Source organism: Babylonia areolata, chromosome 8, assembly GCF_041734735.1.
Source record: "Babylonia areolata isolate BAREFJ2019XMU chromosome 8, ASM4173473v1, whole genome shotgun sequence".
NCBI lineage: Eukaryota > Metazoa > Mollusca > Gastropoda > Neogastropoda > Buccinidae > Babylonia > Babylonia areolata.
The window spans coordinates 14467810-14468256 of record NC_134883.1 but is presented as its reverse complement, the minus strand read 5'-3'; positions in this window follow the sequence as shown (position 1 = coordinate 14468256).

Here is a 447-nt window from a genome sequence, read left to right as displayed (position 1 = left end):
AGGAAGACAAAGGATGAATAGCGTTAACACACGGTGTTAAGAAAGCGCTCCTGAAGATAAAGAAATCAGACGTCCTCCGCAAGGACAGGAAATCAAGTGCACCCCCAGGTCCCCACTGGTGCATGCAACAACAGCTGGGGCACCGTGCTCGATAAGAATCTCTAGCCAACTGACACTCATCACGGATATTACAGCCTCCGGCCCTCTGATGGTTTTATGTCTCTATCTGCAGCCCTCTGGCAGCTTCTTAACACCCTGCACGCGCTGAACATTCTCGTCTCGTGTGGAACCGGTTTTACTGGCTGTGATTTCATATCATTTGCCGGACACGGAGTGTGGCTAAATCATCAACCTGCATTGACCTCACTTCTCTAGATTTTGATAACCTCTGCGTAAATGCGTGCGGTGTGAACGTTATCAAAATAGTTCCAGATTATACTTTCTGTG